Consider the following 10,099-nt stretch of genomic DNA (forward strand, 5'->3'; position numbering starts at 1 on the left):
CGTATACGTAGATCCAGAGGTGATTAATTCGAGATTTTCTCTTTGCCCCGATTTAAAGCCGTACGAGGTCTGTCTTGATTTATACATCAATAACTCATTCAATTTAGCCCAAAATTACATTTTTGGAAAATTACTATTTTGCCCTTATACTTTTAATTTCTTTACAATTTAGTCCTTAGCTTATAAAAATGGAAATTTTTGCAATTTCACCACAACCCACTATGGTGGAATATCAAATAGGCCCCTAGCATGGCCTATATTTCATTTATTTCACAATTTCATCATGTATAATTTTCTATTTTTCAATTTAATCCCTATTTGACAATTTCATCAAAAATCTCTTAACAAAAGTTGTTTATCTAACAATAAGCATCCATTTTCTATTATAAAACATCAAAAATCATGTATATTCAAAAATGGAAAAACCCTAATAGTTTAACAGTTTAACAAATTAGTCCTAGGGCTAGCTAGATTAAGCTACAACGATCTTGAAAACATAGAAATCATAAAAAACGAGACAAAAATACATACCAATGCAAGGGAAAATAGGGTTTTCGAAACTTCAAGCTCCCATGGCTATTCTTTCCTTTTAATTTCGATTGAGAAAGATGAACAAAAGGCGATGGCTTTATTTAATTTGATTAATTTTATCATTATTTACCTATTTACTAATTTAACCCTTAAAAACATTCAAAACCATGTACATCCACTATCACTATTTATGGTCTAATTACTATATAAGGAATTCCACTCTAATTACTATATAAGGAATTCCACTTTAAAATACTATAGCTATTTAATACCTTTAGCTATTAGAACTCAACTTTTGCACTTTACGCGATTTAGTCATTTTTATCAAATTGAGCATGTAAACGGTAAAATTTCTTAACAAATTTTTTATATGGTATTACTATCATGCTATAGGATATAAAATAATAATAAAATAATTTTTTTGACTTCAGATTTGTGGTCTCACAACCATTGTTCTGATTTCAATGAAAACGGGCTGTTACAAGGGCAATCAGAAAAGATTGAAGAAAACACTTGAAGGACACCATCGGAATCAACTCGAAAGTGGATCTCCATCAAGACTGAAGACCTCCTTTTAATTTATTTCGAAGTTTTATTGAGTTTCTTTATGTCTTACGATTTTTCTAACTTTGAGATGTTTCTATTCAGGATTATGAACTAAATTCCCTAGATACCTAGGAAGGATGAAACCTATGATGTATCCTTTTATTTAATTTCTATTTTTATGTGATAAAGACTTGATTCTTGTTCTCAATTTTGTGTGATTATTTATTGTTTTAATATTTTCAGGATATTAATTCATGTTTAATGTGCTTCATTTAGTGGAGCAAAAGTCCCCTTTTAAGAGTAGATCTAGCATAATTGAGTGGAGTTGCATGCGATCCAAGAAATAAGATGACATAAATCTACCAGATTAGAGTCAAATCTAATAGGGGAATCCATAGATCAAGTTAATGTGACGATAGGTGTTTTAATTAGAAAGTGATTTCAGTTAATCAACCTAGAGTTAGTTATTCTTACTCTTGAAAGAGATATTAACATAATTTAGGGATTTTTACGGATCAAGACACAAGTGAATAAATCGTTTAATTCAGATTCATAATAAAAGGTGAAGTCAAAGTGGATTCTTTCCTAGGTATTGTCTATCTTATTGGTTAATATTTGATTATTTCTTTGTTGCGTTCTTAGTTAAATTAGTTTAGTAAATTTAAATTAAAACACATCACCCCAAATTATTGACTAAATAATAGAAACATAGTAATTATTAATACCTTTAGTCTTCGTGGATACGATATTCTCTATTCACCATAGCTATACTATTGTTTGATAGGTGCACTTGCCTTTGTCAAATTTATAGTTAATTTAGTGACCATCAAGTTTTTGGCACCGTTTCCTGGGACTAAAATATTAGGAACACTTTATTTTTATTAATTTAGCAATTTTTATTTTTATTATAATTTTTGTTTTTAGTTTATTTTTTACATTCTAATTTTTCTTTTATTTACTTATGGCAAGTTCCTTTAGTTTATAACTAGAAGAAACCTGTCGGGACTATTTTTATTTGATAGTGAAATTGAAAGTATAGCTCGTAGAAATTGTAGAGAAGCAAGGTAGAGTCGAGAAAATTTAGTAAACGAACACAAGGAAATTTTTATTACTAAGGAGATAGGTGATAACCAAAATAATCAGCTACCTCCTACAGTTGCTGTAGTTCCAGATCCTGTTCCTCGTACTATGTACGATTATGCTAAACCTACTCTAACTGTGGCTGAATCGAGTATTGTGAGACCCATCATTGCTGCAAATAATTTTGAACTGAATTTGAACACTATTCAGACGATACAACAGTTTGTTCAGTGTAATGGTTTGCAAGACGAAGATCCAAATACTCATTTGGCATATTTCATGAAAATCTGCGATACTTTCAAGATTAATGGCATCACTAACGACGCCATTCACTTACGATTATTTCCTTTCTCATTGATGAACAAAGCTAAGCAGTGGTTGAACTCTTTACCATGAGATTCCATTACCACATGGGTTCAAATTACAGAGAAGTTCTTTCTGAAGTATTTCGCACCGGCTAAGACAACCAAGTTAAGGAATGATATCTCCTCCTTTGTGTATATCAATTTAAAGACTTTATATGATGCATGGGAGATGTATAAGGACTTATTGAGACGGTGCCCTCACCGTGGGTTACCTTTATAGTTATAAGTTCAAACCTTCTACAACGGTTTGAATCTCTCAACTAGACAATTAATCTATATAGTAGTCGGTGGAACTCTAAATAATAGAACACTTGAAGCAACTTATGAATTTATTGAGAAGATGACACTGAATAATTATTAGTGGCAAGTCATGAGGACTAAGCTGATGAAAGTAGCCAATGTTTTCAACTTAGATACAGTCACCATGTTATCAAATTAGCTAGAACTTTTAAATAGGAAAATTGATGGTTTATATGTTTCTATGCAAGTACATCCGCTGATGCAATGCAATACAAATGGAGGTGGAATGAACAATCCAGAATGTTTACTCTTCGCTCCTAGCACAGAGAATGAAAAAATCAATTATATGGGTAATAATTCTAGGCCTCAAAATAACCCTTTTAGTAATAACTATATTGTAGGTTGGGGGAACTATCCCAATTTCTCTTGAGGTGATCAAGGAAATCAAATAGCACAACCCCTTCCGGGCTTCCAACAACAACCTTACCAGCAAGAGAAAAAGTTGAACCTCGAGGAGATGTTGACGAAGTTTATCTCGGTGTCAGAAACCCACTTTCAAAACACTAAAACGACACTTAAAAATTAACAAGCATTAATTCAAAGGCTTGAGAACCAAATAGGTCAGCTTGCTAAGTTAATTTTAGAACGTCCATAAGGTAGTTTGCCTAGCAATACCGAAACTAACCCAAGGGAGTAGCTTCATGCAATTACTGTTTGAGATGAAGAAGGGTTAGTTGAATCTGAACAAGAACAGAGGCAAGAAATTGTGGTAGATAACGATAAAGTTGAGGTAAGCCAGAAAGAGAAAAAGGCAGCTGTTAAGGAATATAAACCTCGATTGCCATATCCTAATGCAACGAAGAGAGACCGCAAGAACGAAAAATTTGGTAAATTTCTTAAACTCCTGAAAAAATTACATATTAACTTACCGTTTGTTGAAGCTCTTTCGTAGATGCCCAATTATGTCAAAATTTTAAAGAAACTATTGGAAAATAAATGGAAGTTGGATGATTCGTTGACTATGGAACTTAATACAGTTTACTCTACCATATTACAAAATAAACTACCCCACAAGCTGAAAGATCCAGGTAGTTTTACTATTCCTTGTTTAATTAGTAGCTTGAATATTGATAATGCTTTGGCTGATTTAAGGGCTAGTATTAATGTCATGCCCTATAAAATGTTTAAACAGCTAGGTCTTGGGAAACCTAAACAAACTAGGATGAGTATGCAATTAGAAGATAGAATCATTAGATATCCCAGAGGTGTTATTGAGGATGTGCTTGCAAAAATGGATAAATTGCTATTCCCTGTTGACTTTGTTGTGTTAGACATGGATGAGGGTAGTGAGGTACCTTTAATTTTAGGTTGCCCCTTTTTAGCAACTGCTAGAACAATAATTGATGTTGGTACAGGTGAGTTAGTACTTCGTGTAGGTGATGAGTCTATTACTCTTCAAGCTCGTGATTCTGTTAGAACATCTAGTGATCGAGATGATTTTAAATCTTCTGCTAATGTTAGTGACCATGTGGCTCAACCTTCTTTGTAGGAAACCCCTCGAAAAAAAGGTAATGGAACCATGTTCCAATAAATATGACAAAAACAGAACGATTTACGATAAACGAATGTTACAAATCGATGAACTAGATGAATAGTGGACACATGTCAAGGAGAAATAAAAAAAGCACTATGAAGAGCCAAAGTGACGCCACGATGAATGTATAGATGGAACGAACCAATTTAAGGTTGGGGACAAAGTCCTACTAGACAAAACAGATCCATGAATTGCCCCTTCGGAGCTTGATGCAAACGGATCAAACCCATTTATGATACTAAATGTCTTCCCCTACAGTATAGTCGAGGTAACTCATTCTAAATTCATCACATTTAAGGTAAATGGTTCTTGACTTAAACCTTATTTTGGTAATATGTTTGATAATGAGAAAGAGGAGCTTTGGCTCCACGAACCACCATGACCATGCGCATATGAGGTAAGTCAAGCTTAGACTCTAAATAAGCGCTTCTCGAGAGGCAACCCAACTGTTAACACTTTGCTAATTCTTTTAGTTTTATTTCATGTTAATTTTAAGATTAATGTATTTTCAAATTTTAAAAGAATAAAAAAATAAAAAATTTACCCACATGGCCTGGACAAACAGGCATGTCCTAGGCCGTGTGCACAATAAGGGGATCGACAGTAAGTTAGGGCGTGTCCTTGGCTGTGTAATTCTTGGTACTTATTTTTTTTAAAAAATTCAAAGGTTACACGGCCTAAAATGGTCCACACGGCCTAGAGACATGTCTGTGTGACACAGACGACCTAGACACACGGGCGTGTCCTAGGCCGTGTGAACCTTAGACCTAATTTTTTTTAATTTTATTCCAAATCAAAGAGTTTCATAGGCAAGAGACATGACCGTGTGGGATCTGACTCGGGCGTGAGAGAAGCAAATGAAATCACACACGGCTTGGACACATGGGTGTGTCTGAGGCTGTGTGAAAATTGGGCTAAATTTTTAATTGCATACGGGTTGAAAACACCCCACATGGTGCCCAAACCCTAAATTTTATTTCTCAATTTGTCTTTTTCTTCTTCCCCAAACAAGCCACCACCTTTCCCCCCATTACCCACCTCCTTTCCTTTCTCCCTTTAGTCGACGCCGCCCCCACCCAAGCACGAAACCGCCTCCCATGTGTAACCCCCCGTCGTAACTCAGGCCACCGTCTTCCGTCAGTCTTCCCCTTTTACCTTTTTATTTATTTTATTTAGTTTCTTTTATTTTTATTTATTTTTATTTATTTTTATTTATTTGTTATTATTTTACTTGATCCATTTTCTTATTTATTTTTGTTTTATTATTCTTATGCCTAGATTTTAATCTTGTTTTAATTTATTTATGCTATTTAGTTATATTTCTATTATTTTTAGTATTGTTTTTTACTATTATTCTTACTATTACCTTTAATTTTATCGGTATCATTGAGTTTATTTTATTTCATTTTCATTTTCATTTTCATTTTATTTTTATCTATATTTTTATTTTTAGTGCTTTATTTTTATTTTCTTTTACTTATTTCATTTATTATCTTTTGAAGTATGATTTTATTTTTATGGTTGTTTCTAATTGAGTTGTAACCTCTTACTTTTCTTCATTATTTGTGTTTTTTTTCTTCCTAGTTTGCACAGAATCATGCACTTCACTTTCAATTATCTACAATACCGTTTTTCACCATTCTAGCGATTTCATCCAATATTCAGGGTAGTTTCAGTTTTCTCCCTCTCTTATGATATTCTACTTATATTTTGATTATATTTGTTTGTACATTGAGGACAATGTGCATCTTAAGTGTGGGAGAGGTTATTTATATAATTATTAGAAAATTCTTGAATTATGTCTTGTATTTAAGTAATTTTCTCATACTTCCATTAGAATGAATTTTTGTCAATTTGAGATTTTTTGTTGATGTGTTTTGGATTAATTTGTAGACATTTGTGTATTGGTTGATTTAAACTTTAAGACATGAGAGAATCAAGCATGATAAGTTATTTTTCAAAAATTAAAAATTTTTAGTTGTTTCCCTAAATTGAAGTATTATCTTGATGTTTGAGATTTGCAAGTTTGACATTAAAAATCATGATTTTTTATGAGATTTTGAGCCTCTAGAGCATACATTTTTCTTGTTCATTTTATTATTGGTTATGAGTGTGTCAACTTGATTTTTTATTTTAGAACTTACTTCGATTATAGATGTCGAGACCACACATTTGATTTAATTTACTGATATGATAAAGACACTTAGGTTTTAACCCATTTATCCCATAAAATGCCTACCTTCGTAATTAACCCATAGTGAACCCTATTGAGCCTAACGCACTGTTTGTTGATTCACCCATTAATGTGAACCCATAACTCATTTTTTCATCGAGACTTTTTCCTGTTTTATTGACTCCCTTTTTGTTGAGATTTGATTTAGTTAGTTGCTTAACTATGCTCTTCTGTGTGAGCCACACGGGCTGGACACATGCTCATGTGCCAATCGATGTTTTCACATCCTAATTCCCAAATACATGGAAAGACCCAATTTTTAGGCTTTCTTAGCATTCTAAAGTCTATAAATACCCATTAAAAGAAGACATAAGGGGTCAATCAGAGAGGATCGAAGAAAATACTCGAAGAACACCATCGGAATCAACTCTGAAGCAGATCTCCATCAAGATTAAAGACCTCATTTTAATTTATTTTGAAGTTTTATTGAGTTTCTTTATGTCTTGTAGTTTTTCTGACTTTTAGATGTTTCTATTCAGGCTTAGGAACTAAATTCCCTAGATACCTAGGGAGGATGAAACTTATGATGAATCCTTTTATTTAATTTCTATTTGTACGCAATAAGTGCTTGATTCTTGTTCTCAATTATGTGTGGTTATCTCTTGTTTTAATATTTTTGGGATGTTAATTCATGTTTAATGTGCTTAATTCAGTGGAGCAAAAGTCCCTGTTTAAGAGTAGATCTAGCATAATTGAGTGGAGTTGCATGCAATCCTAGAAATAGGACGACATAAATCAACTGGATTAGAGTCAAATCTAATAGGGAAATCTATAGATCGAGTTAATGGGACGATAAGGGTTTTAATTAGAAAGTGATTTCAGTTAATCAACCTAGAGTTAGTTGTTCTTACTCTTGAAAGAGATATTAACATAATTTAGGGATTTCCATTGATCAAGACACAAGTGAATAAATCGTTTAATTCAGATTCATAATAAAAGGTGAAGTCTAGGTGGATTCTTTTCTTGGTATTGTCTATCTCATTGGTTAATATTCGATTATTTCTCTGTTGCGTTCTTAGTTAAATTAGTTTATTAAATTTAGATAAAAACACATCACCCCAAATTATTGGCTAAATAATAGAAAAATAGTAATTACTAATACTTTTAGTCCTCGTGGATACGATATTCTTTACTCACCATAGCTATACTATTGTTTGATAAGTGCGTTTTCCTTTGTCGTATTTATAGTTTGCTTAGTGACCATCAACCACTAGTCGCCTATACTTGGAGTTTTCAAAAGAACTATCAATTGAAGATTAAAAGATAGGGTGCCTTGGCCGAGATGGCCCATTTTAGTACATGCCAAGGTTACGAGCCCATCATCCAGAATTGGGCCTCAAACTTGCATCTGAAAAAGGGTAAGTACGTGAGAGTCATGTGGAAGCTTGAAATCACTTTTGGCTTTCACACCTTTTTGTTTATGCCTTAGGAGGGCATTTGATCGCCTTCAGACGTACCAATGTCTAGAGTGTGAATACTACAATTAAATATAGAAAGTTAAGGTGATATCCGCAAGTATACAGGTCGAATTGTAATATAGTTGTAATATCGTACCCAAGGGAGGTGAGTGCTAGATCAATTCTAACCTAAACAATAAAAAATCTAGTTAGTAATTTAAATCAGTTATAGTATGAGAACAAAATAAAAGGGTTTTTAGGGTTTTTATAATAATAAAATAAAATAACATAAAAGAAATAAAGTTCAAGAGATAGAAAAGTAGAGTGAATCAAATCTTGATTATGTATGATTAGTTCACTTCGGTAATCCCAATCAATTGTTGTCTCGGGTTCCTCGTTAATCAACTAGCCGCTACCCTAGTAAGATCTTTTGATCTTGCAGTAACATAATGAATCAGCAAGGACTACTTATATTCTGACCTCACAGTCCAAACTGGTTTGGGCTCAAGGTGTTGATGAATGGGTAGTACCAATTTTTGGTTAATTCCCACCTTGATGACTTCCCAGGGTTGTCAAGCGTAGGGCTTCTTTCATGTTCTTCTTGTCCTAAACAGTTAATCCATTAAGTAACCCAACAAAAAAAGTTAATAGATCATACCTCCACTCGCTCATCTCTATTGGAGGATTAGTTTCTCATGACTTTCATAAACAATATGGAGTTGATGTAAGGACAGAACATGATAAATGGATTAAAGTGTAGGGTTAAGAAAATGTCTAATTTGTATTAAAGATGGAAAACGAATCCACAAAGTTTCTTGATCTCTACAAATAAGATCTCCTGACAAAGAACAACTAAAAATAAACTCTAAAAAGCTTAGAAATAAAGAAAACTAAATTAAGCTTAAAAGAGAGAATCTAGGCTAAGTGAATGATGTCTATAACATGTCCCAAATGAGCCTACTTATAGAGTTCAGGTGGCCGTCATCCTCAACCCTAGGTTACTTGACGTTCTGGAACTTTAAGTTTGATTGTGTATTCCAAAATGCCCCTATTTCATATTTGATTTTCATCCCAGAGTTGATGTTGTGACACACCAGGACCTGTGTCACGACATAGCAATCAGTGTACTCCTCTTGGGATATCTTCAAGGGTATGTCGCGACACCCTTAGACTACGTTACGACATTGAAGAAAGTCTTGAGGTTTCTTCATTTTGTTCCCTATGTTGCAACATCGGTCATCTTGTGTTGCGATGTAGCGACCAGTATCATTTAATATGCCTTTTACAGGTCTCCTGCACACTTACAAAGTGTATTAGCTCACCCTTAGAAATCGTTTGACCCATAAGGTCAATAAAAGACTAAATTTTGCATATTTTATTAACTTATTAAAACTTAAGAAAACATAATTCAGATCTACTGAAAATGCTTGTTTTCAAGCTCCTAAACTGCCATAATTAGTCTAATCTACTACACCAAATTACGATAGATCAAACTGCCTCACATTTAAGTCATTGCTTATCCTCAAGTAACATAAATATAAGTGACAAATAAAACTGACGACCTTTGAGTAAATAGGATACAAGTATTGACTTCGGAGAACATGACTAAGGCATTTTACATTCACTCACAACTTTAACATGATGAATAATTGATTTACTACTTTTAACCACAAACATCTAAGTCCAAGTATGTTACAAAGTATGCAAGTATTAAGGGTCTCACCTCCAGGGAACCATCATTAAATCATACAAGTAACTTGATTATTTGAGCAAAATTCAAATAGTCATTTATGCGTATGTTTAGCATGAGGTCCATTCATGTATAAGTATATTTAGGTCAAATAGGATTTTTTGGCTTATAAGGTTCTGAGGCTTAGGACATGTATGGAATTCAATAATAGTAAGCATTGAAAGGGTTACAAATAAGAAAATAGTTTGGCACATCGTATTGATCCTTATTCTCCCCCTTTTAGTGACCCTTACCCACTCACCACCTTATTTCTCATTTTCTTACCTTTCTTGTCTCTTTATATATAGGAAATCATAGCATAACATAGTAAATACGGCTAGCCTACAAGTTTCTGTGCACTAATTGTAACACCCCTAACCCATA

At 33.3% G+C, this 10,099-nt stretch overlaps 1 non-coding gene across 1 annotated transcript; it reads right to left on the reverse strand.

Moving 5' to 3' along the window:
- Positions 1–2,625: 2,625 nt before the first annotated feature.
- On the reverse strand, positions 2,626–2,732 carry LOC128282782 (small nucleolar RNA R71). Its single transcript, XR_008273136.1, has one exon. It is a non-coding gene; the product is annotated as a small nucleolar RNA R71 (small nucleolar RNA).
- Between the last annotated feature and the right edge of the window lie 7,367 nt (positions 2,733–10,099).

Source organism: Gossypium arboreum, chromosome 10, assembly GCF_025698485.1.
Source record: "Gossypium arboreum isolate Shixiya-1 chromosome 10, ASM2569848v2, whole genome shotgun sequence".
In the NCBI taxonomy this organism is placed as follows: domain Eukaryota; kingdom Viridiplantae; phylum Streptophyta; class Magnoliopsida; order Malvales; family Malvaceae; genus Gossypium; species Gossypium arboreum.